General features: G+C 44.0%; 1 protein-coding gene and 1 long non-coding RNA gene across 2 annotated transcripts in view; one reads left to right on the top strand and one right to left on the bottom strand.

Moving 5' to 3' along the window:
* Positions 1–3,245, top strand: part of LOC117363737 — a 39,341-nt gene extending 36,096 nt beyond the window's left edge. The window contains exon 5 of the long non-coding RNA XR_004540117.1: positions 2,884–3,245. This is a non-coding gene — a long non-coding RNA (uncharacterized LOC117363737). The remainder of the gene's footprint in view (positions 1–2,883) is intronic.
* SPIC (Spi-C transcription factor) overlaps positions 1–26,831 on the bottom strand; it is a 92,594-nt gene that overhangs the window by 44,243 nt on the left and 21,520 nt on the right. The gene's annotated exons all lie outside the window — the stretch shown is intronic.

The following is a 26,831-nucleotide window of genomic DNA, read 5'->3' on the forward strand; positions in this document are numbered from 1 at the left end:
CCTCCCTTTCTCCCTCCCTGCCCCTTACCTTTGTTGCGCTTCCCCACCCGACCGACAACAGAACAGGCCCGGTCAGACAAACCTCCCTGCCCTGTAGCCGCGAATCTAAATTACCTTCTTACAGCAGCTGGAGTATTGAAGCTGCTGTAAGAAGGTAATTTAGATTCGCTGCTACAGGGCAGGGAGGTTTGTCGGCCGGGCCTGTTGTCGGTCGGTCGGGGGAAGCGCCACAAGGCTAAGGGGACCTGACCGGCTGTGCACACTCCCCGCCATGGATGCACCGAGGCAGACCGCCCCCCCCCCTTCGGTACACGACTGCCTTTTCCCTACCTGCCCTGCCGCAAGCAGCCGACCGGAAGTCTTCCCGATGTCAGCGCTGACGTTGGAGGAAGGGAGGGCTTTGCTTAAGCTCCTCCCTCCACAGGGCAGGTAAGGAGAAGGAGAGGAGACTATGCTTGCGACCCTGGGGGAGCCCGGGCCCCCTGTCAGCTCCGGGCCCCTGAATGCAGGACTGGTAGTATTGCCCTGATGGCGGCCCTGCTTAGTGGTCCCTGCCACTAAAAAAAAAATATACCCCTGCCTTTACTAACACGTAGCATGGGTTTTAGCGCCAGCAGTGGCGGTATCTGCTCCTATGAGCATCGGAGCAGTTGCTGCCACTGCTGATGCTAAAACCCGTGTTACGCTTTAGTAAAGTAGGGGGTTAGTGTCATTTCTCCCCACTCGAGACACTGTTGTATACTAGAATGCAATGTCCTCCATAGCACACACCAGTTTTATCAGCAACATAATCACAGTACATATTGGACTGAATTCTATATACAGTGGTACCTCGGAATCCGAACTTAATCCGTTCCAGAACCCCGTTCGAGTTCCAAGACAATTTTTCCCAATGAAAATAATAGAAACTGGATTAATCTGTTCCTTGGTCCCACAAACTCAGTAAGATTGGGCACCCACCAGCATAGACAGCAAGATCAGGCCCCCCACTGGCATAGACAGAAAGACAGAAAGATCAGACACCCCCCAGGCAGAGACATCAAGATCGGGCCCCCACCAGAATAGTCAACAAGATCAGACACCCCAACTGGCAGAGACAGCAAGATTGGGCACCCACCGGCATAGACAGCAAGATTGGGCCCCCACCGGAATAGACATCAAGATTGGGCACCCACCGGCATAGACAGAAAGATCAGACACCCCAACTGGCAGAAACAGCAAGATCAGGCCCCCACCGGAATAGACAGCTTCCTCCATGTCTGTCTCAGTAACAGACTACACAAACTTTTCCTCCAGAAACTTGTCCAAAACTTTTTTTTTAAACCCAACTACGTTAACCAGAGTGAAAAAAATATTTCCTCCTATTTTTTTAAAACTATTTCCCTGTAAAGAATAACCACAAATACCCCCAGTGGGGACTGAACCCCCCAATTCTTCCATTTAGCTACCTTAGCTTTCACCCCCTATGCCAAATGAAGTTCATGGGAGAGTGCTTTACACCTGGGAGCTGGGCCTACCTTTAGCCATTGCTATTTCCACCAAAGAAAATGTGAAGCCAATGACCCTTATTCTATAAGTATGCACATAAATGTGAGGAACGTCCCCGATCCACCCATGACCTTCCCATTTTTGCATCCTTTTTTGGGGTGCCATATGTAAATTTAGGCGATACATCAAAATTTTAATAAAACTTGAAACTTGCAAAATTGATTTACATAAATTTAAATTAAACCCATTTACCGCTGATAATTGCTTGTTAAGAAGCCAATTATCAGCTCTAATTGGCTCGTTCTTCAATTAAGTTGCATATGTACATTAAGCGTGTGCTAAAATTTGCACATGCAACTCTAAGCACCATACAGTATATAGGGCTAGATTCACTAACCCCCGATTCCGTGTCCGATCCGTGCTCGATTGCATGCAGGCTGATGAATTCAGCAAAGGCCTGCATGCAAATGGAGATGATCGTTGACACGCCCTCCCACCCACCGCACAGATCACTAGAGAGCGAACCCGACACAGCGTCTAAGAGCCGTGACTTTGTAAAAAAAAACTTTTACTTTTAAACAGCCCAGTGAGCCCGTGGTTTTAACCCACTTTAAACCCACGGGTTAAAACCACTGGCTCGCAGTGCGGGGAAGGGCAGGAGATCAGGGCTGAGATGGGGCAGAGAAGCAGGGTGGCAGAAGGCAGGGCATTTGGAAAGGACCTCAGCAATCAGCAACTGGTCCAGTCAGTGTTGCTTTTTTTTTTTTTTTTTTGTGAATCGCTTCCTTCCTGCTTTGCATGCTGATTCTCCTCATTTGCATGCACAGATCGGGATGGGATCACTACACAGGTTAGTGAATCGGGCCAGAGAGAAATCGGGTCGCAAAGCACTTGCAAACCGATCAGTACACGATTGGTTTGCTTTGTGAATCTCGCCTATAGAATTTGAGGGATTCTATGAAAGTTTAAATACGGCCTCTTTTAAAAAGCCACGCGGCAACAGCCCCAAAGTCCTTTAAATCTCTATGGGCTTCAGGGCCGTTAACGCAGTGCAGCCGCTAGTGCAGCTTTGTAAAAGAGGCCGATAGTTTTTAGAAATTTGCAAAGACGATGCAATGGCCAATACTGCTAAGAAGTATATTCATTTTTTGGACATCCTGGTCTTTATTAGAAAAAAAGCAGGGAAATCGCATGGGTGAATTTGCAGTCGTACTTTAGCCTGGGCCATTCAAGACCATAATTAGATAAAAAGCGCTCCATTCTTCTCCTAAACAATAGACACGTGTCTCACATCTGTTGAATTTTCGTTATATTACAATGCGTAGGTACAAGCTTTGTTTATATAGGAACTGAAACTGTCTCTATAATTTTCCTTTTTGTGCTGTAACTATGCAGGTAAAATTGATTCCAGCGATGTGTTTTGAAGAGTGGAGACAAAAAGGAGAACTCTCTATTCAAATCTTTTTCGCTTTGAATGACTGGTGACCCTGATTTACTGAAACAACATTTGAATGTCAGTAGGACCATGTCAAACACACTGTACATAATAGAGCTCAGATCTTTTATCTTGCTTTTCCTAGAGTCTCTCTTCCATCAGACGTTTCAAGGAGTTACACTGCAGTAAAATTGTTTATGTAGCAAAACTGTATTCCACCATCTTGTATTGCAGTATCTCTCAAACTACTAGTACTACTATTAATTATTTCTATAGTGCTACCAGATGCACGCAGCGCTGCACAGAGTCATAAAGAATAAGAAAACAGTCCCTGCTCGAAAGAGCTTGCAGTCTAAACAGAGGATGTCATGAATACAGTTAAGGGGAACGGTTAATCAGCTGGCTGGGTTGGAGGACAGAGGGGAGAACAGGACAATCAAGCCATTGTGACATCACTGCTGAGTTGGCTCTTATTGGTGGAATGAGGCATTATGACATCACAATCTCAGCTCTGCTTCCCAAAGACTGAAACTCTTCACACTACTACTATGAATAATTTCTATAGCGCTACCAGATGCATGCAGCGCTGTACAGAGACACAAAGAAGAAGACAGTCCCTGCTTGAAAGAGCTTACAATCTAAACAGACAAATAGGATGTCATGGATACAGTTAATCTGCTGGCTGGGTTGGCGACATTTATTGGCGAACAGTGATACTGTCTATAGACACCGATTTTCCAGGCATTTATCTTGGCGATTTTCAAAACACACCATGCATTTTAGGTGGGGTTTTTTTGTTTTTGTTTTTTAATTACTGTTCAATTTTGGATGTCTTCTGGGTAACGTCTAACTTCAGATTTAGATGTCGTATTGAAAATACCCCTCCACATTACTATATTACAGTGGTCTCTAACTCGCGGCCCGGGGGCCACATGCAGCACGACGGGTACTATTTTGAGTATGTTTATCATAATCACAAAAGTAAAATAAAACAGTTTCTTGATCATATGTCTCTTTAGCTATAAATGACAATATTATTATTAAGACTTAGGCAAAAGGAAAGATTTATAAACTATAAAGAGTTTTACCTCATGCAAAATTGTCATTTCTTTAATAAGACTTTAACTATTTTTTCTGAGGCCCTCCAAGTACCGACAAATCCAAAATGTGGCCCTGCAAATGATTTGAGACCACTGCTATATTAGTATGATGAAGGTAAAGCAAGAAACATTTTTATACTCTAAAGCACCTCAGCAGATAAAGACAAACTGAACTCAAAGAAAACAGAACATTCAGTCAATATCGCCTCTTTGAGTATAGACATATCTGCCATTCCAGGATCGCGTAGTTTTTTATATTCTCCACATGGCATTGTACACGAGTGGTTGTAAAGATCTGACTTCTATACTTTTTTGAAGATGTGTTTTTTGCATGACATTATATAGATCTTGCATGGTCAGAATATCTCTATGTAAACTGCTTAGTTATTTTTTATTTGTGGTGTATCGAATAAATGTGAAATGTGAACTGGTAATACAATAAATATCCACGAGAGCATTTTTGTATATAATTAAACAATTCATAAATGTTATGATATTAGCCACTTGATAATTTTGCATGCTAAGTTTGTGGTAAAGGAATCAAAATTATTTTACCTTTTACAAATCCATAGCGCAGCTTTTAGTGCCGGCCCCAGCGGTAACAGTGCCAATGAGAATTCCTATGAGCGTTGAAGCTATTACCACTGTGGCTGGCGCTAAAAACCATGCTACAGTTTTGTAAAAGGGGGGAGGGGGTATATCTAACCTACAGTGGAGGGAGTCCAAAATTTGACATCTAGACCTTTATTCTTAAAGAACTTTTTCCCATTCCTTTTTGCTATAGAAAGAAATTATAGTCCATGAAATTTCTTTTGTTGCTCCATGAAATACATTGCAATATTAGTTGTATTATTCCCCGAGATCTATATATGGCTTCTAGATTTGCATGCCCAAATTTAAGTATACCCAAGATGCACATGCAAATTAATTAACAAGCCCTTAACTATCAATTTGAGCATGTGCATCTGTCTGCTGGGGTTTTGGTTTTTTTTTATTAACAGTAAACAGATGAACAAAGCCATAACATGTGATCAAACTGTGCAGAAAAGGTAGAAGTCAATGTGCAAGATTTTGGCAACAAAAGAGCAGCAATATAGTTATCCAAATACAAACTGGGGAGAACTCAGCTGTCTCCCTGCTCCTTCCCTCCTCCCACCTTCCGCTCCCGACAATCTGCTGTCCGAGTCCATGGTAAATTTCCGCCATTGAAAGCAGTGCATGCATATTCATTGAGGAAATCCTGAAAACCCGTCTGGATTCCGGCCCTTGAGGACCAGGGTTGCCCACCCCTGGGCTAGGGTTACCATATTTTTCTCTGGGAAATCCCGGACACATGACCCTGCCCTGTTCCGCCTCCAGCCCTGCCGTGTTCTACCCTAAGCCTCGCCCCCACAAAGCTTCCTCTCTTTTTCCAGATGAGCTCCAGCCATCTGGAGGGCCTAGAGCAGGGGGTCTCAAAGTCCCTCCTTGAGGGCCGCAATCCAGTCGGGTTTTCAGGATTTCCCCAATGAATATGCATGAGATCTATGTGCATGCACTGCTTTCAATGCATATTCATTGGGGAAATCCTGGAAACCCAACTGGATTGCAGCCCTCAAGGGGGGACTTTGAGATCCCTGGCCTAGAGCATGTGTGGATGTGAGTAACGTCATCCGCACATGCTCAGAGACCATCCAGATGTGGCCAGAGCTTATCGGGGCGTTCCAAAACCCAGATAAATGCCGGGTTTTGTAAAGTCCATCCAGGAACCCGGACAGTCCTCTGAAAAGATGACATTTCCGGGTTTTCCTAGGCATCTGGTAACCCTACCTTGGGCTATTAAAGGGTCTTGTATGCCCAAGAACAGCACCCCATAGTCCTACTCTAACATGTGGTGTATCTTTTGTCATAGCATAGGCAACACTATTTGCCATATGGTCAGAGGGTGACATTCAAGGAATGAATGCACATAAGAGTTTGATACATGCTTTCATTTTATGCAATCATTACTTTCCCATAATCCGAACTGTGCACCTTGTTTTCTTATAAGATAATATCTGCAGACTTTGAGAACTCAGAAATCATGATAAAGAGTTCCTCAATTGCTTTGTTGCTCAAGTTAGGAGAACTACTGCATAAAAAAATAAAAATAAAATTACTTGCCGTTAGTTTTCAAGGAACAATCGCGTCAAAAGGGTGACCCAGGAAACTATAGGCCGGTGAGCTTGACCTCGTTCCGGGAAAGATGATGGAAGCGCTGATTAAGGACAGCATCTGTGAACACATCGAAAACAATGGACAGCTAAAGTCGAGTCAGCATGGCTTCTGCAAGGGTAGGTCATGCCTCACAAACTTATTGTACTTCTTTGAGGGGTTAAACAGCCAGGTGGATAAAGGGGAATCCATAGACATCATTTACCTTGACTTCCAAAAAGCCTTCGACAAGGTGCCACACGAAAGACTGCTAAGAAAGCTATGGAACCACGGGGTGCAAGGGGAGGTCCACCGATGGATCAAAAACTGGCTGGCGGACAGGAAACAGAGGGTTGGAGTAAAGGGCCATTACTCAGACTGGCAATGGGTCACGAGCGGAGTTCTGCAGGGGTCGGTGCTGGGACCGCTCCTGTTCAATATATTCATTAACGACCTGGAGGCGGGAACAAAATGTGAGGTCATTAAATTTGCGGATGACACCAAACTATACTGCAGGGTTAAAACCACGGCGGACTGCGAAGATCTCCAAAAGGATCTGACGACACTGGAAGAGTGGGACAAAAAGTGGCAAATGAGCTTCAACATAGGGAAATGCAAGGTCATGCATGTAGGGAAAAAGAACCCGATGTTCACTTACAAAATGGGGGAATCACTGCTAGGGGTAAGTAACCTTGAAAGAGACCTGGGAGTGATGGTAGATACAACATTGAAGGCGTCGGCACAGTGCGCCACAGCCTCAAGGAAAGCAAACAAAATGTTGGGTATCATTAAGAAGGGTATCACGACCAGGACGAAGGAAGTCATCCTGCCACTATATCGTACAATGGTGCGCCCGCATCTGGAATACTGTGTCCAGTACTGGTCGCCGTACCTCAAGAAGGACATGGCAGTACTTGAGGGAGTCCAGAGAAGAACAACTAAGCTGATAAAGGGTATGGAAAATCTCTCATATACTGACAGACTAAAAAAGTTGGGGCTGTTCTCCCTGGAGAAGCGGAGACTTAGAGGAGACATGATAGAAACCTTCAAGATCCTGAAGGGCATAGAAAAAGTAGACAGGGACAGATTTTTCAAATTATGGGGAACCACAAGTACAAGGGGGCACTTGGAGAAATTGAAAGGGGACAGGTTTAGAACAAACGCTAGGAAGTTCTTTTTCATCCAGAGGGTGGTGGATACATGGAATGCGCTTCCGGAGGCTGTGGTAGGCAGAAGCACGTTACAGGGCTTCAAAGAAGGTTTGGATAGGTTCCTAGAGGACAAAGGGATTGAGGGGTACAGATAGGAGTAGAGGCAGGTTATAGGGATAGGAGTAAGAGGTAAGTTATAGAAATAGTCAGGGACCACTGCTCAGGCAATAGGCCTGATGGGTCGCCGTGGGAGCGGACCGCTGGGCAAGATGGACCTCTGGTCTGCCTCAGCGGAGGCAGCTTCTTATGTTCTTAAAGAATGAAGCTTGTCTGGGCGTTTGTATCCTTATGCAAACAGACCCTCATAACATTGACAGACTCTAGCGTACGCGACGTACATGTCATCTATTCTAGTGTATACTTATGAAGGGAATTTTTTATAAAAAAAGAAAGTAAAATTCTGGAAACTCTTGTGGCACACCTGGAATCTCTTTGGGGGACACCACTGTGCCGGGGCACATCGTTTGAGACACACTAACCCCCTCCTTTACTAATGTGTAGTGCAGGTTTTAGCACTGGCAGCGGCGGTAACTGCTTTGACGCTCATAGGAATTCTATGAGCGTTGGAGCAGTTCCCGCCACTGCTGGCGCTAAGACCCGCGCTACGCATCAGTAAAGGGGGAGGGGGTAAACTATAGCTTAGTCCAGGTAGAGCAAAATTTTGCATTCTTTTCTGCCCTCTTATGGAGCCTGACATCCTGATTTTAAAGGGCCAAGGGATCAAAAGTGGAGAGGAGGGACAGCCTTGTCTAGTCCCTCATTGCAACTCAAATGATTCTGTCAGCCTCTCATTTACCAATAATCTGGCATGTGGATTACCTCCTCTTTTACAAAGGTGCGCTAAGTTTTTTTTTAGCGTGCGTTAAACGCTAACGTGTGCATGTTATCCTATGGATGTGTTAGAGGTTAGCGCATGCGTTGATTTAGCACGCACTAAATCCACGCTAAAATGCTTAGTGCGCCTTTGTAAAAGAGGGCTTTCACTCAACCAAGAAACACGCCTTCCATACCGTATTGCCCCAGAGCTCCCAAGATGTGCTTTCAAGGGCCCTTTCCATGTCCAGTCCTGCCACCGTTGACACACCACCCTTTCCCCTGTGTTCATGAATTGCCGATACCCCTAACGCCATTCAGAGAATAGCCAAAAGCATGCTTTGCATATTGATGAAAAACATCCTCATGAATATGGCAGTTTTAGATAACACGCCATTACGGGAATTCTCCTGAGGTGTAAGACTGCTCCAAAGCGCTTATCTCATCTCTGTTATTAGAGGTCTGACCTTAATAGTGTTTTCACCAATTTCCTGTAACTCGATAGATCGGATTAAAAGCAAGCAACTGAAACTGATTTGCAATGTTATCAAACTGACAGAACCCAGCTGTATTTAGTGTTTTTCCCAAAGGAGAGACAATCCTAAGCCCATCTGGCCTAGACTGAGTTCCCTGCAGAAGTTAGTTTTGTGTATGTGCAAACAAACCTATGTGTACAGACAGACAGATGGATCCTCCCCAAAAGGTACTATCACTACTTTTTTTTTTTGTCTGTAGAAGTGAAATGATTTCATGAAAATTATTTGTTTTGTCTGGATGTTTCTTGTCTCTTTTATTTTGATTTATTTTGCCACCCTTCCAGAAAGCTCAGGGCGGGTAACATTAGAGCAAACACAGATTCTGAGAGCGGGGTAACACAAGGACTGGTTGGGGTTACAGAGAACAGAGGGAACCTAGGTACAATATTAATAGGGTTGCCAGATTTTACATTTATTGAAAGGGTATATACATAGTACTTAATCAGTGGGTGGGTGGGATAAAATGATTGATTTTGAATATCTGTAAGTTGAATGTGCTTTTCTTGACTTGGTTATATGTCCTTATATCTGTGTATTGCACTGTTAATATTTAAAAATTAATAAAGATTTTTTATTTTTTTTTAAAAGACCACGGTTCTTGTTTTCTATCTCTTCTGAAAACAGCTCCCACAAAGCCTGAATAGACAGTCAAGAAACAAATGACCATCAAAACCTCAGGTTCTGGAGAGGGCAATGCCAAGCAGGAATCCTCCCTCTACCGTCCTGCCTGTGGAGGGTGCAGTTTCAATAGTGAGGGACAGGCAAGTTGTGCAAGACTCCAGGGACTGGTAGCAATGCAGTCGGAGGACACCTGCTCAGCTTAGCGGAAACCGTGAGGCAATGCCAGGGGTCCAAATGAAAGTTTTGTGGATTTTAGTTCTGCTGCAAACAGCATCCTATCAATTTCACCCCAAAACTTCACTCCTGGAAAGTCTTGTGGGATCAAGAGGGTGTGAAAATGATCGAATCTCTCCACTGGAGCTATTCTGCTCTGTGCAGGCAGGGTGATATTTCTATTTTAAGCTTGCTTTCTCTAATAGATATATTTAACATAACCCTTATGCAAACATCATATAACATGATTTGGGAGACGTGTGGAGTTATTTTGGCTTCAGGTTAAATGGAATAGGGGTGCTGAAGAGCAAAGTTAACAAAAGAGTTTCGTTTTCATATCAGTAATACCTTTAATAGGAACAATGGCCAGTGTTCTTCTTGCCAATTAGATCATCTCTAATGGTACTTATATGGAAAATACCAAATGAAATCTATTAGGTGCTTCCCAACAATAACTTTTAATAGGATGTGTTGTGTATTTGGATTCTTGACATTTTAATTGTAGGCCTTGTATCCTAATGATATTTATTGGGGGGGGGGGGGGGGTTGAGGGGAACAAACTTAATAACCACATATAAATGATCTTCCTGGCATAGGAGTTATATTAAATGATCATGAAGAGTGGTTTGGGGTTCAATTCATAGCAGAAGGGTTTGGGCCTTCATTATGAGAAGCACCACATAAGAACATAAGAATCACCATTGGTCCATCTAGCCCAGGTCACAAATACCTGGCAAAAACCCAAATAGTAGCAACATTTCATGCAACCGATCCCAGGGCAAGCAGTGGCTTTCCCCCATGTCTCTCTCAGTAGCAGATTATGGACTTTTCCTCCAGGAACTTGTTCAAACCTTTCTTAAACACATGTACATTAACCGCTGGCAACAAACTCCAGAGCTTAACTATTCTTTGAGTGAAAAACTATTTCCTCCTATTGGTTTTAAAAGTATTTCCCTGTTAACTTAATTGAGTGTCATTTTTGAGGGAGTAAAAATATCAATTCACTTGTACCCATTCTACACCACTCAGGATTTTATAGACCTCAGTCATATCTCCCCTTCTCCAACCTCTTTAGTCTTTCCTCATACGAGAGGAATTCCATCCCCTTTATCATCTTGGTCGCTCTGCTTTGAACCTTTTCTAATTCTGCTCTATCTTGTTGAAGAACTCAAGATGAGGTCGGACCATGGAGTGATACAGAGGCATCCCTTTTCTAATAATACATAACATGCTGTTTGCTGTTTTGACCACCGCCACACATTGGGAGAAAGGTTTCAGCATATTGTCTAACAATCTTAAGAATATTAAAACTATCGTCCTGGGTCAGATCAAAGGTCCATCGAGTCCAGTCTTGTTTCCAACAGTGTCTAATCCAAGAAAGAAATACCTGGCAGGATCCTATAAAGATATTCAGAAAATAAAGATGGAATGAAACTGCTCTCTTTACTATCAACCCTTATTCTGGCTCTGGTCCTGCCCATGAGCTCTTATAAGCCTCCCCGTGGCCTCTATCTTAAATAGATTTACTTTAGACTGGACTAGGCAATCGCCTGTTTGTTGCCTTAGCTCCCATTCTTTTCCATACAAGTCAAACTGTAGTGTTTTCTCTTCCTCCCATGAAAAACATAAGAATTGCCCTACTGGGACAGACCAAAGGTCCATCAAGCCCAGTACGTATCCCATTTCCAACAGCGGCCAATCCAGATCCCTAGTAATAAAACAGATTTTATGCTGCTAGGAATAAGCAATGGATTTCCTCAAGCTATGTAGGAGCATTTTGCGCTACAGCCTCAGTACCCTGAGGTTGTAGGTTAAACTCCCACACTGCTTCTTGTGACCCTGGGCAAGTAACTTAACCCCCCCATTACCCCATAGGGATGGATAGGGAAAAATGCTCGAGTTAGGTGAATGTGAACCACTTATGCTATAAGCAGTAAATAAATAATAATGACCCATGGATTTTTCTTTTAGGAAATTATCCAAACCTTTTTTTAAACCCTGCTAAGCTAACTGATTTCATCACATTCTCTGGCAACAAATTCCAGAGTTTAATGTCATACTGTGTGAAGAAATATTTTCACCGGTTTGCTTTTAATAAAGTATACTGCTTAATAGTTTCATCACATGCCCCCTTTTTTGGAAATGGGTCCATTTTTATCCGATTCCATTGGAGTGGAATGGAGAAAAACGCCCTCTCTCAGTGTTGTTAAAAAAGAGTACTGCACTGTGGAATTTTTTATTGTCCGTCTGCCTCAGTTGTTAGAAACCTTAGGGTGGAATTCATTTATTTATTTAATTTTCTATACTGTTCTCACAAGGGAGCTCAGAACGGTTTTACATGAATGTATTTAGGTGCTCAAGCATTTTTCCCTGTCTGTCCCAGTGGGCTCTCAATCTATCTAATGTACCTGGAGCAATGGGGGGATTAAGTGACTTGCCCAGGGTCACAAGGAGCAGTGTGGGTTTGAACCCACAACCTCAGGGTACTGAAGCTGTAGCTTTAACCACCGCGCCACACTCTCCCTCCTATCAAGGGATGCTAACCAATTTAGCGCAAGCTAAATGTTAAGATGCCCATAGAAATATAATGGGTATCTTAGCATTGAGCACACATTAATCATTTGTATGCAGTAAATTGGTTAGCACCCATTGTCCATTGATGAGTTCTTCACTTTAGGCTCAGATTCACTAAAGATAGTGATTAAATCGCTGTTGGCTGATTCCTGGCCGATTTTAAAACAGCAATTGATTCACTATCTTTTTTGCATGCAAATGATTTACAAGGAGGTGCAAATCATTTGCATCCATACTCCCCAACTCAGTCGCTCAGTGAGTGTTTGAGTCGGGGTAGCTCTGACAGTAGTGACAGCAGAAGCAGTCTCGTGTCACTGCTGTCAGGGCTTCTGCTGTTTGGGGTTTTTTTTCATTTTTTAATGGCACAGATATTTCAGATATTTTGCCAATTAAAAAAAAATGAAAAAGCCTCCCACCCCCTCCTCCAACCCCCCAAAAAATGGCAGGAGGGATGCTCATTCCCTCCTGCCACCAGATGCTGCTACCTCCCTGTGCGAATATGGCATCGGCACACCCCCTAACCCCCCCCAACTTAGATATGGCAAGAGGGAGGATGCCCACTCCCTCTTGTCACCAGATGCCCCCCCCCCACCTGCCACCCACCCACTGATGACAACAATATGGCAAGAGGGATGCCAACTCCCTCTTGCCGTCGGAACCGATCCGGCCCAGCCCGGCCCCAGTACCTGAAAGTTGGGAGCAGGAAGGGTGCTCAGTCCCTCCTGCTCCTCCGGGCTCCAGCAACATAATCAGGGCCTTATGCCCCGCCCCAGTACATCATGTGATGCATGGGGAGAGGTCTAAGGCCCTGATTGGCTAAGGCACCTTGGGCTCCTCCCCCCATGGGAGGGGCCTGATGCACCTGAGCCAATCAAGGACTTACTTAGGGAGGAGCCTAAGGAAGTCCCTGATTGGCTCAGGCGCCTCAGGACCATCCCAAGGGAGGAGTCTGAGGTGCCTGAGCCAATCCGGGCCTTAGGCTCCTCCCCGTGCATCACATGATGCACTGGGGCAGGGCCTAAGGCCTCAGACCCGTCGCTAGAGTCTTAGGAACAGAAGTTACTGAGCACTCCTCCTGCTCCCATGCATGTACAGGGAGGGGCATCCGGTGGCAGGAGGGAGTCATCATCCCTCCTGCCATTAGTTTTTCTTGGGGGGGTGGGAAGTCGGGAGTGGGCCTGATGGCAGGAGGAGTGAGAATCCCTCCTGCCATAATTTTCAAGCGGCGGCAGCAGGCATTGGTTTGGGGAAGGGGCTTGTAAAATTTCTTTAAAAAATCAGGCTGATATTTTGCATGTATAATACACGCAAAATATCAGTGCCCTTAAAAAAAAAAAAAATATATATATATATATATATATATAACACAGGCAGACCTGTCGGTAAAACAGTTACCTGCTAAGATACTAGAGAATTCAGACCTCATAATGCATCAAAAGCCAATATTAAAGCTGAATAGATAAAATGGGTAACAAGATGTTCAAAAATCTTTCATACCACAGCTCTTAAAAAAACAATCTTCCTGAGAGCTGTGAAATAGCTACTACATTTTGAACTAATACTTGCAAACATTATCCAAAATACATTTGAATATCAATTATGTAGAGTTTCCAATCAAGAAAGCCACTTCATATTGGAGGTGAGCATATCATAATATACTGAATGATCAGAGGTCTTATGAAGTGGCATTCTTGATTGGAAACTCTTGATATTCAAACTGGTAAAATGATGATTTTGCCTGTGGTTTGATACCAGTTTATTTTTCGGAGCCCTTTTACGAGAAATTAAATGGTGTTCTTATAAAATTTATTTGGTTAGGGAAAAAAGCGAGCATTGCTTTAGTATCCAATTACGGCGGGTGGGGTAAATTTTCCAAATTTCACATACAGCATATCACGAAAAATTGGGACACTTTTTGGTGGAATTCATTATGTCGTATCTTTAAATTGGAGCCTGTAATAGTTATTCATTTTAAAAAATAATAGTTATTCATTTTAAAAAAAATTTAGGGATGTTTGGGAGCCATTAACAAAATACTGTAAAGAATGAATATTATTTTCTTCCCTTTGATTATACACGTCCAAGGTGGGGGATGGGGTACTTTCTTGTTTGGGTTCTTTAAATTGCAGATAATTGTTGGTCAGGGAGGGGGAAGGGGTAATTGACCTGCTTATGTCTTGAGAGAATATTAAGTGTTGTTTTAAAGTGTAAAAGGTGGTTATTATGTATTGCACTTATTCTAAGTTTTAAAATGGAATAAAGATTCATAAAAAAAAAAGTATTAGTTCAAAATGCAGCCGGCATGGGTGGATCGGATTGGATCGTTAAGTGGACAGTGGGTCGTTTAGTGAATCGGGTCGGTGAACAATCACATAACCAGTAAAACCTGGTTTTGTGATTGTCTTTACAGGATCGGAAGGTTTAGTGAACATAGGCCTACAGCAGTCGGCATGGGTGGATCGGATTGTTAAGTGAATCGGGTCGGAGAACGATCGCAAAACCAGTAAAACCTGGTTTTGCGATTGCCTTTACAGGATCGGAAGGTTTAGTGAACCTAGACCTTCAGCAGTCGGCATGGGTGGATCAGATTGTTAAGTGGGCAGTGGGTCGTTTAGTGAATCGGGTCGGGGAACGATCGCAAAACCAGTAAAACCTGGTTTTGCGATTGTCTTTACACAATCGGAAGGTTTAGTGAACCTAGGCCTTCAGCAGTCGGCATGGGTGGATCGGATCGGATCGTTAAGTGGGCAGTGGGTCGTTTAGTGAATCGGGTCGGGGAACGATCACAAAACCAGTAAAACCTGGTTTTGCGATTGCCTTTACAGAATCGGAAGGTTTAGTGAACCTAGGCCTTCAGCAGTCGGCATGGGTGGATCGGATCGGATCGTTAAGTGGGCAGTGGGTCGTTTAGTGAATCGGGTCAGAGAACGATCGCAAAACCAGTAAAACCTGGTTTTGCGATTGCCTTTACAGGATCGGAAGGTTTAGTGAACCTAGACCTTCAGCAGTCGGCATGGGTGGATCAGATTGTTAAGTGGGCAGTGGGTCGTTTAGTGAATCGGGTCGGGGAACGATCGCAAAACCAGTAAAACCTGGTTTTGCGATTGTCTTTACACAATCGGAAGGTTTAGTGAACCTAGGCCTTCAGCAGTCGGCATGGGTGGATCGGATCGGATCGTTAAGTGGGCAGTGGGTCGTTTAGTGAATCGGGTCGGGGAACAATCACAAAACCAGTAAAACCTGGTTTTGCGATTGTCTTTACAGGATCGGAAGGTTTAGTGAACCTAGGCCTACAGCAGTCGGCATGGGTGGATCGGATCAGATCGTTAAGTGGGCAGTGGGTCGTTTAGTGAATCGGGTCAGAGAACGATCACAAAACCAGTAAAACCTGGTTTTGCGATTGCCTTTACAGGATCGGAAGGTTTAGTGAACCTAGGCCTTCAGCAGTCGGCATGGGTGGATCGGATCGTTAAGTGGGCAGTGGGTCGTTTAGTGAATCGGGTCGGGGAACGATCACAAAACCAGTAAAACCTGGTTTTGCGATTGTCTTTACAGGATCGGAAGGTTTAGTGAACCTAGGCCATTGTCCCATTTCTGGCCTCAGTTTGGGTGACTGGAGTAGACGTGGGTGCGAGTGCATGGGTTTTACTTAACACAGGAAATCAGAACTATTTAGATTTAGGAGGGTAAATACTCACCTGTGTTAAGGGCACATAATATTTGCCTCTTAAACTGCACTGCATTAAATGGCAAAAATCATGCATGATTGTAGCGTAATATGTGTTCGTTTAAATTACTGCTGGTAATATGCAAATGCATGCAGAACACCTCATTAATCATGTAAAGCAAATAAAACAGCTTGTGCTGGACTTCAGAAGATGAGTTATTCCAGCTCAAAGCAATAAGGGGAAGGGTAACTTAACCCTTCCCCCCTTTTATTAAGCTGCGCTAGAGGTTTTTAGCCTGGGCTGGCGAGGTAAGCGCTCCGATGCTTAAAGGAATTCTGTGATCATTGGAGCATTTACCAAACCGGCTTGCACTAAAAAATCTGTAATGCAGCTTCGATTGTGAGCCTACTAGGGACAGAGAAATAATTGTCTATGATTCGCAAATTGCTTTGGTTCTACTTCAGAATTTGCTATACAACCAAAGCGGTTTACACACTGGAGTAAACATTCAGCTGCTGGCATTATTCCCAGATATTCAATGCCAGGTACTTTCTGTCTCTCTAGCCGGCTCTCAATCTTAGCTTTCTACCTGGAGCAATGAAAGGTTACGTTGTTTGCCCAGAGTCACAAGAAGCTGCACTGAGAGTCAAACCCTTTGCATTCATCCTCTGTTGCCCTCCGCTGTCACGAGTCTCAAACGCTGATGCGCTTCGCCCACTGTACCATGAACTCTCTCGCTTTTTATTGCCCATCATATAATGCCCTACCCTACCAAATCACCTCCCGTCGTATAATATATAGCCCCACTGTGCAAGATCCCACCGTACATGGTTGGTTTGTTTTTTTAAAACCATACAATGCTTTGCCACCTTTGGTCATACTGTCACCTTTTCTCTCTCACTACGATACTATACATTGTATCTTTCATACCATATGAAATGGGAGCGTGTGGCACAGTGCCGAGAGCTACAGCCTCAGCACCCTGAGGTTGTTGGTTAAAATCCTTGTGACCCTGGACTAGTCATTTAATCCTCAATTGCCCCAGGTACATTCGATTGAGTGTGAGCCCACCAGGACAGATAGGGGAAAATGCTTATGTACCTGAATGCAAACCACTTAGCTATAAGTGCCATACAAAATACTATAAATAATAATATATTTGCCACACTATCCCCCTCTTTTACAAAGGCGCGTTAGCCATTTTAGCGTAAGCTAAATATACACACACACTAACGCGTCCATAGACTAACATGCACGTGTTAACGTGTGGTTAGTGCGCGCTAAAAAGCTTAGCGCACCTTTGTAAAAGGACCCCTATGTCTACTCATGCTATGCCCACTATACAATATTTGCCAACCCAAGTCTACCATGTTACATAGCATTTATATACTAATTATAGCCTACGAGGGTTTTGTCCAAGAATCTTTTGTAGATGCATCCTTTTGGGGAGGGTTAGGCAAACAGGTGGACATTGCGTGTTCGGTTAGAGCCTGGGAAGACGAAGTGGTGTGACAGGTATATCGGGGCTGAGCCAGATAGGGTTTTGAAGCAAAGGCAGGCGAATTTGAAGATGACCCTTGCTTCAAACGGTAGCCAATGAAGTTTTCTGTAGAAAGGGCTGATGTGGTCTGACTTTTTAAGCCCATAGATGAGGCGGACGGCGGTGTTCTGGATGAATCTTAGTCGTTTAATGGTTTTCTTGTAGGAGCCCAGGTATATGATGTTACAGTAATCCAGGGTATTTAGGATTAGGGATTGGACCAACAAACTGAAGGTGAGGAAATCAAAGTAATGTTTGATAGAACGGAGTTTCCAAAGGGTGGAAAAGCATTTTTTGACCTGGGCATTGGTGTGATCTTCCAAAGTGAGGCATCGGTCCAAGATGACTCCGAGAATTTTTATAGTGGAATTGATTGGATACGTTAAACCATTGAGATGCAGGGTGGTGGTCGTTAGTTTGTGGTTGGGACGTGCAAGGAAGAACTTGGTTTTTTCTGGGTTTAGTTTCAGTTTGAAGCGTGTGGTCCAGTTTTCTACCATGGTGAGGACGGTTGAGATGTATTGTTCTGTCTCATGTGACAGTGAGGTGATGGGTATGATGATTGTAATGTCATCTGCGTAGATATAGGATTTCAGGTTACGGTTCGATAGCAAGTGTCCCAGTGATGCCATATAGATATTGAATAGTAACGTATGAGGCACTTCTTATTTAGACTTATGTCTGGTGCTAGTCATCAATGAGTTACTGCCTGAGCCGAAGAAACTCCGTGTGCTATTGGAAAGGCTCATACTGATGTCCATCATTTAAAAAGGGTTTTCTTAGTCTACATCTTTTCATTTCAACTAAAGTGTTGGCCAATTTCTCTATAGCTAGACCATTGATGTGGGATGCATGGTCTGGTACCTTACGTTTTTGTAGAAATCTATTGCAATTTAGAAAGTTGCTTAAGATCCATTTGTTTGTTCAAGCTTTTCTAAGCTAATATTCTGCTTCTTGAGTTAATATTTTACTTTCTGAATATCATCATTTTTGCAGGTTATTAGATTTGTGCTGTTTGATTGAAGTAATATAGTAAATGAGCGGTTGAGATGTAATTTATAGGTTGAGATGGTATAATCTTGTGGTTTTTGCTGATGTATGGGATAACATGACATAACATTGCGCTTATTGACCGCGTAACTAGAAGTTCAACTGGGATCTTTATGTTGTGCAAATCGTGAAATATGTATGTAATACTGTGAACCACCTTGGATAAAGACGGATTAAAAATGTTTTAAATAAATAGTCTCTTTCCTGGAACTGAGCAGTTCTGAAGCATCGTGCACCTGAGAGGATGTTTACTGTGTAAGCCAGAGGGGCTTCTTCATTTGAGGAATCTTTTGCACTGTTTAACCACACGGTATTTGTTTAAGCAAATGTGTGCCATTTATTCTGGAACATGGACCAGTTTGCAATAACCCCTCTTTTGCTTACTGAATGCACAAGAACAGTGTCTTATGTCTTTGCGTACTGAAAGCTCTTTGGGCTGCCATCGAGAGGAAAACTTCCTGCAGTAAAGCAATGTTACTTACCGTAACAGTTGTTATCCAGGGACAGCAGGCAGCTATTCTCACTAGTGGGTGATGTCATCCGACAGATCCCCGATACGGACATCTTGCTTGAAGAAACTCAGAAGTTTTGAGATGCCCGCACCGCGCATGCGCCAGAGTCGAAGCCTCCCCCGACGACGCCCAAGCATGATAGGGGGTTCGGAAGAACTCGTCCTGCTTCCTGCTATGCCCAGGTCTGGGAGGCCTCGAAGGTGGACGCCACACTGTGTCATGGGGCGGGGTAATAGGTTCCAAGGGAGGCAAGTCGCTAAGCGAAGCTTTCCTCGAGGGAATAGGCTCCAAAGGAGGCATATCACTAAGGGAGGCCTTCCTCGAGGGAATCGGTTCCAAAGGAGGCATAGCACCAACCGCCCCTCGGAACCGGAACTGGGAGGTCACCCTGGATCGAGGCAATCAGCCGGGGCCCCATGGTGTGCATGAGTTCCACAAACTGAGCCTCCAGAAGGGACTTCAACGAAGCCGATATGGAGGGATCCGCACCAAAAGGGGGCCCTTCCGCACGGTCTCCGTACTCTTTCGGTGTCGCATGCTTCTGCTTGCCAGCCTTCGGCACTTTAAGCACCACCGGTGGAACTGTAGGGGTCGATACCTGCTCCGAGGGGACGGAGGAAGGCACCGGTGCCGAAGTTGAGGCCGAAACCAGCGTGAACGATGCCAGTTTCAGGAGGCCCGAAGCAGCCGGGGAGGCAGCGGGCTTCGCCGATGGAGTCGAAGCACCGGTCGATGTCGATGTCGAAGCTGAAGGATCCAACGAAGCTTCCATCTTGAACATGGACTCCCACAGTAGACAGTGGCGCTTAAACGCTCTCGCCGTCAAAGTGGAGCAAGGCTGGCACGATTTCGGGAAGTGATCCAGTCCCAGACATTGTAAGCAGCGTCGATGAGGGTCCGTGAGCGAAATCACGCGCTGGCACTTGCTACACTTTTTAAAACCGGTAATCGGCCGGGACATAGGCCGGAAAAGTTCCGCCGCAAGGTCGAAGGCGCGGGGCCTCAGCCACGCGGCCGACCCGGTGTCGGAAGAAAAAAAATTTTATTTTTTTTTTTAAATGAAAACAAAGAAAGAAACAAATGCACAGGAGAGCCAAAAGAACTCAACCCGCGGCAAAACAGAAGGCAAAAAACGAGATTCAATGGGTGCGAAATTGAAGATAGACTTCTCAGCTCCGTGGAAGAAAATGAACTGAGGGGACACGCCCGGACCATCGGGCGGGAAGGCACTGGCGCATGCGCGGTGCGGGCATCTCGAAACTTCTGAGTTTCTTCAAGCAAGACATGCTTGTGAGACGTCCGTATCGGGGCTCTGTCGGATGACATCACCCACTAGTGAGAATACCTGCCTGCTTGTCCTGGGATAAACCAATTTCTTTGTCCATATTGTGTAAAATTGCACAGAAAAGCCCCAACCCAATAAACACCCAATAAACATCTACTTATCAAGGGAGCTGTAAATAGTCATTAAAAAAAGAAATATATATCACTGTTTACCCACTTCACAGCACTGATAAGAGCATTTCTGTACTCTAAGGGGAGAATTCTCAAAACTTACTGTGCCTTTAACAAAGGTCATGGCAGTATTTTACTGTCCAATTATCAAAACAACTCACCGTGGTCTTTTTCCGAGTTTCCTGGCAGACTCCGATGCTGCCTTGCAAATGTATTGCAAGGAGGTCATAAATATTAAACTGGTAGAATCGTGGGCTCATTAATATTTAAATGAGCACTGCGGGTGATTCCCCAAGGGCAGCACCGGCTTCTGATGGCCAAAAATTACTGACTGGTCTGGGGTGCCAGTACTGTGCAAAACGCATCTCAGGTGTGTGTTTCTGGTTGTGGCTCATCATAAAATTTAAAATAAATAAATAAATAATACACCATTCACAGAAATTATAGTAGTTTTTAGGGGGGAAAAAGATTTCAAAAGCACGCTTCTCAAGCGCTTGTATTAAAGGCATGTCTTATGCAAGCTTGTTGAAAGCTGATGCTTGTACCTTCCCTCCCTGCCCTTCCCTTTCATCCAATAGCACTGGCACGCCTATGATTGACACGACGTGGCGTTTGCTGGTAGTTCTCCACCCCTCATATCCATATCATGTGCGTATATTATGCTCCAATAAGGCACGCAGATGAAGCGTGTGCCTATGGCGTAGCTTTTTCCGGCACATGTATGCCTCTTACCACAGTCTATTCTGCGCATGTGCCAATCGCCATCACTAGCGACTCATCTCATGTAAATTTGGTGACCCTCTGTGAACCTCATTTGCATGCATGGTTTTTCAAGAATAACTTGTCTTTTTGAAATCATTACATTTACGGCCGTGAAAATGGTCTGTCAGATTTTACCGCCAATATTAGAGAATCTTCCTGTCAATGGCACCATATATCCTCTCTCCTTTTTTTCTAATTTCAGTTTTACTAGTAAAGAGGTGTTCATTGACTAAGCACATTTTTCTTGCCAAGTTATGTTGGAAATTGAAGATTTCTAGTTGTTGACAGTTCATGGCTCCCTCCAGTATGATGAGAACATCAAAAGGTCTGTTGCCCAATCTAACACAATAAATCCGTGCTTTTCTCCAACAATTTCAAAGATGGTGACGCTGTGAGATGGTGACGCTGTGAAAACATCATTGGCTGGATTCAGTAAATGACTTTCAAACATTGGTTCCAGAAGGATCTGTGCTAAACTAGTCTATAAATCGTATATAAAATCGGATGTATCTGTGTGTGTGTATGTATGTTCCAGCATAACTCTGAAATAGAGAATGGCACGGTGACAAAATTCATCACCGTTCCTGTCCCCGCGGATAACCACGGGAAATAATTCCATGTCATTTTTTAGTGTCTATTTCAACCTTGGTCCTTCTACACCAGCATTCTTCAAAGCAAAGCTTGAGGGTCAGTGGTTGTGGCCATTCATACTCTGATTCTTATGTGAGCCAAGGATAATGAAGCCATTGTGACATCACTGATGTGATTGGCTCTTAGGCACTGGTGGAATGAGGCATTATGACATCACAATATCTGCTCTGGATACCAGAGACTGTCATTCTGTAGTGTCTGTTTCAACCTCGGTCCTTCTACACCAGCATTCTTCAAAGCAAAGCTTGAGGGTCAGTGGTTGTGGCCATTCATACTCTGTTTCTTCCCTCTCTCCTTACAGAATGACATGAAGATGGTTTCCCGCGGTTATCCGCGGGGACGGGAACGGTGATGAATTTTGTCACCGTGTCATTCTCTACTCTGAAACGCATGGACAGATTTCAACCAAACTTGGTATACATATCTGGGGGAAAATGCTGTGGGGGTGGGAAGTTTTTGTAAAAATTATCAAAAACTGGAAGCTTGGATTCCATTGTCATATGATATAGTGTTATTTGGGACTTTATTAAAACCTAAAAGTCCAATTAATGCAAACAAAAATAGGTTACTTCTCATTATGACAGGAGTTGCCATGCAGCTAATTGCAAAAAATTGGAAAAATTGGGACAGACTAAATTATAACTTTTGGTGGGAAACCCTGTGCCAATTTTACAGATATGAGCAAATGAACTCTGAACAATTGGAGCACTATAAAAAAATTTAAAGAGACTTGGGGTCCATTAGCAAAATTTGTAAAAACTGATTATTAGCATATGCCTTTATTTCTGAATGGGTCTCACGCACATCCAGGGAGGGTGAGGGTTAAATATGTACTTATATTATAATTTGTTAGTTATAAGTGATATTTATTGTACCAGCTGTTTGTATATTTTATTGCACTTTCTGTTTGTTTTTAAAATTAATAAAGAATTTAAAAAAATTTATCGAAAACGGACAGATAATTGGGATAAATAAATATCCAGGCAATGCCGGGTAATCAACTAGTATGCAATAAAGGGCACTCCAAGCAGTGGCGTAGCGAGAGAGGTTGGCACCTGGGACAGTGATGGCTGGCATTGCCACGCCATGCGCCACCCACCCTCCCCACTCTTCTCTGCTGCTTGGGTGCCCCCCACTGTTCCCCACCACTTGAGCATCCTGCGACCAGGAAGTGACATCAGAAGGGAGCCGAGGCTGGCATGAGCAGCAAGTGAAAGATGCTGTTCGTGTCGGTGAACATTTCAAGAGGTACGCGGTGGGAGGCAGAGAGGAGAGACACCGGCACTCCTGCAAAAACAAGTTTATTAAAATTTGATATACCGCTTAAAAATGGTCAAAGCATTACATTTTTAAAAAAGAGAGTATACAAATTTGGGGGATATACAATTAAGATGTAAACCAAAACAAGAAAGGCTGAGACAAATAGGAAAGAGGGGGTAGAACTATGAACCACTTAGGGATAGGCGGTGTATAAGTTTTAGAAATAAAATAAATAAATAAATACAGTCGCAATAGGAAATAAAACCAAAGAGGGTCGACACAAAGGGGGAGGGGAAGCTAAGCGCTTCCTTATTTAATTTTAAGGGAAGTAGGTGGTCTAGGACGGAAAGAATATCATCTATCATAAGCATCCTTAAATAAAATAGTTTTTAAGTTCATTTTAAATTTATCAATATTTTCTTCCTCTCTTAAGTAAAGTAGTACAATAATCCCCCAAAATTCATGGGGGTTATGATCTAGGAACCTCCGCAAATTTAAAAAAACCGCAAATGCGGTTTTTCACCTGTCAAAAGGCAGGGAAGGCAGGAGAGGGCAGTTGGAGCACTGGCGGGTGAAGAAAATCACTCGCAGTGGTCCTCCGTACTCATCCTAAATTCCTCCTAAAGTGGTTTCGGAATTTCATCTCAACCAATCCATTGTTCTTCCAGTGTTCTTTCTCATCCTAGAGAATCAGCTCTTCATACTCTGGACTGTAAACATGCCTTGGCCTTCTATTTGGAATGCACCAAACCACACAGAACTGTTCCTCAACTTTTTGTCTCCTTCGATCCAAACAAGTTGGGACATCCAATCTCTAAGCGTACCATCTCCAACTGGATGGCTGCTTGTATCTCTTTCTGCTACGCCCAGGCTGGATTACAACTACAGAGTAGAGTCACAGCCCACAAAGTCAGAGCAATGGCAGCTTCAGTGGCTTTCCTCAGATCTACACCTATTGAGGAAATTTGCAAAGCTGCTACTTGGTCCTCGGATCATACTTTCACTTCTCACTATTGTCTTGATGTTTTCTCCAGACGAGATGGCCATTTTGGCCAGAGAGTATTACAAAATTTATTCTCCTAATTTGCCAACGCTCCCACTATCCCATTCTGGTTAGCTTGGAGGTCACCCATATGTGAGAATACCTGCCTGCTTGTCCTGGGATAAAGCACAGTTACTTACCGTAACAGGTGTTATCTAGGGACAGCAGGCAGCTATTCTCACAACCCACCCACCTCCCCTGGTTGGCTTCTCTGCTAGCTATCTGAATTGAGGAGATGCTCCCTGTGTTGCGTGGGAAGGCACTCGCGCATGCTCAGTGCGGCTGACTTGAAACTTCTAGTTTCTACAAGCAAGTCTGCTTGCGAGGCTTCCGCATCTGGGCTCCGTCAGTGATGTCACCCATATGTGAGAATAGCTGCCTGCTGTCCCTGGATAACACCCGTTACGGTAAGTAGCTGTGCTTTCTCCTACCTTTGCTCTCTGGTGATTTCATGAGTCTCTGAATGCACGTTCTTCTTCTGACTGTAATTCCAATATGTCTTTCTTTCTGCCTTCTATATGCTTCCTCTCCTCCAGACCTCATTCCATTCCACAACCAGCATCACCCTCCATGAGTCCAACTTTTTCTTTCTCTCTCTCTCCCTGTCCCCTCCCCTTTCTTCCTTTCTTTCTTTCTTTCTTTCTCTCCCTGCCCCCCCCCCCCAAGTCACCACTGCTGCTGATTTCTCCCTGCTTCCCCAACGCCAGGCCAGGCGTGTACAAGTGCCGGGCCCACAAGCCTTCCCCCCATCATTGATTCTGACGTCAGAGAAGAGGTTCCGGGCCAGCTAGGCAGCAATTGGCTAGCCTGGAACTTCCTCTCTGACATCAGAATTGACTTTGTTGGGGGGGGGCAAGCTGCGGGCCCGGCGCTTGTACCCACCTGGCCTGGTGTCGGGGAAGCAGGGAGAACAGAATACAAAGGCAACACGAGTCTATCGCAGAGCCCGGGATGTGCTCCGTAATCGACTTGCGTTGCCTTTGTGATCTACTGGTCGATTGCGATTGACCTTTTGGACACCTCTGCACTACCCCCTACTGGTCTACACTGTAAGCAGACGCACCCGCTGAGCTTATCGCGGCAAGGGATCTCCCTGCTGCGATAAGTTTAGCGGCTGCGACTGCAGCCACCCATCCCCCCTGTACATCGCTGGCAGGAGAAATATCCAGTCCCTTCTGCCAGAACCCCCCACCCCCCTGAACATAGCGGGCATCCCCCGCCAGACCCCCATCCCTTCTGAGTCCTCCCAACAATATGATTTTATGGATGTGAGAAAAGTATAGTTTTACTTAGCAAAATCTAACTACCGGTATATATTATTTTGAGTCAGGAGCTCTTAACTACTTTCATTCATTCCCCTTTTAAATTTTGATGCATAATCATTTCCATAGTTTAGACAGGTGTGCCTAAAAATGATACCACTTCAGGTGTCTTTGCTCAAATGCATAAATAAAGCCATCCTAGCTTTCTTTCCCTTGTAACTGTGTTCTTAATTTCACCCCAGGATTATTTCACACAAACAGCTGGTAAATTTCTGTCCGTTATGTAGATTGCAGTTTTATGTCTTTATCAGTTACAGATTACTGTTAAAATGCTTCAGCGAGCATGGTTAATTCTGTCAAAAGTGTTTAATCAGCAGTTCTCGATCCCAGAGATAGAGTGGCTAGCAGGTGGTTAGACCACAGAATCTCAGATGACAATGCCTCATAAACGTGGGCTGACAGGCTTTGAACGATGACCTGACAAGCTCTCCTACCTCTCACACTAATGTAAATGCAGTAAAACTTCAATGACCGTGTGCTTTCAGGTAAATTTTAATCAAATAACTATACCAGAGGTAGGCAATTCCGGTCCTTGAGAACCAGAGCCGGGTCAGGTTTTCAGGATGTCCACAATGAATATGTATGAGATGGATTTGCATGTACTGCCTCCTTGAGATGCAAATCTATCTCATGCATATTTATTGTGGATATCCTGAAAACCTAACCTGGACCGGAATTGCCTACCTCTGAACTATACGATAAAGTATCGTGTGAAATTTCCAACTCTTTTAAACTCCATCTATTATTACCCTATATGGCTTATGTTGAGATGCCCAATCGGTTACTGTGTTATAGCTCATTATCTTCTTTCTTACTTCAATAAATGTTTAAATAACATAACATCATACTTATAAACTGCGTAACCGTAAGTTCAATGCGGTTAACAAAAGATTAATAATAAAATGACATAAGAAACATAAATTAATTCACCGGGTACTTTGAAAAAAAGTGAGTTTTCAATTGAGTTCTAAAATGTTTGAAAAAACAAGCGCTACTCAACAAAGGTCGAAATTCCTTATCGTAGGAAGCAGCCTGGAATGCTCATGTATGATCCAAAGATTTCTTGCTTTCACAACCCTGAACAGATGGAAAAAGAAACAAAGCATATGATCCTCTTCTATGTTTATAAGATGCTATAAGGAATCTGTCAGTTATATACAGTGTTCCCCTGGTCATTCGTGGTAGTCTCCGACCGGGACTTCCTGTGCTAAAGTCGGGCTGTGTGTCAAAGCAGCTCCAGATTGGTAAAGCCTGACTTTAGTTCAGGAAGAGGCGGTCGAAGCATACCGCGTGTGATTTCCTCCAGCTGCCCTCTCCTGCCTCCCCAGGTGAAAAACCGTATTTGCGGTTTTTCGATATTCGCAGGGGTTCTGAATATCGGGGAGGAGGGGGGGGAGGAAGGGTAT

This window comes from Geotrypetes seraphini, chromosome 7 (assembly GCF_902459505.1).
Source record: "Geotrypetes seraphini chromosome 7, aGeoSer1.1, whole genome shotgun sequence".
In the NCBI taxonomy this organism is placed as follows: Eukaryota; Metazoa; Chordata; class Amphibia; order Gymnophiona; family Dermophiidae; genus Geotrypetes; species Geotrypetes seraphini.